At 44.1% G+C, this 388-nt stretch overlaps 1 pseudogene; it reads left to right on the plus strand.

Moving 5' to 3' along the window:
• LOC107683427 (multiple epidermal growth factor-like domains protein 6) overlaps positions 1–388 on the plus strand; it is a 33651-nt pseudogene that overhangs the window by 24446 nt on the left and 8817 nt on the right.

Genomic DNA, 388 nt, shown 5'->3' on the forward strand with positions numbered 1-388 from the left:
GCGTATCTTGTGTGGCCACCAGCTACTTTAAGTACTACACTACATCTCATCCTCATGGACTGCACCAGATTTATAAGCTCTTGCTGTGAGATATTACTTCACCCTTCCACCAAGGCACTTGCAAGTTCTTCAACACTTCTGGAGGTACACATGCTTACATGTGGTTTGCCACTGCAAGGACGATCAGCTGTCCTCCTTCATGTAGCAAGACAGTGACCCCAAGCACACAAGTCGTTCTACCAAAGAATGGTTAAAGAAGAACAAAGTTAATGTTTTGGAATGACCTTAATCCAATTGAAATGTTGTGGAAGGATCTGAAGTGAAGTGACGTGACATGTGGCCAAGTATGGTGACCCATACTCGGAATTAGTGCTCTGCATTTACCCAT

This window comes from Sinocyclocheilus anshuiensis, unplaced genomic scaffold (assembly GCF_001515605.1).
Source record: "Sinocyclocheilus anshuiensis isolate Anshui unplaced genomic scaffold, SAMN03320099.WGS_v1.1 scaffold1170, whole genome shotgun sequence".
Taxonomy (NCBI): Eukaryota; Metazoa; Chordata; class Actinopteri; order Cypriniformes; family Cyprinidae; genus Sinocyclocheilus; species Sinocyclocheilus anshuiensis.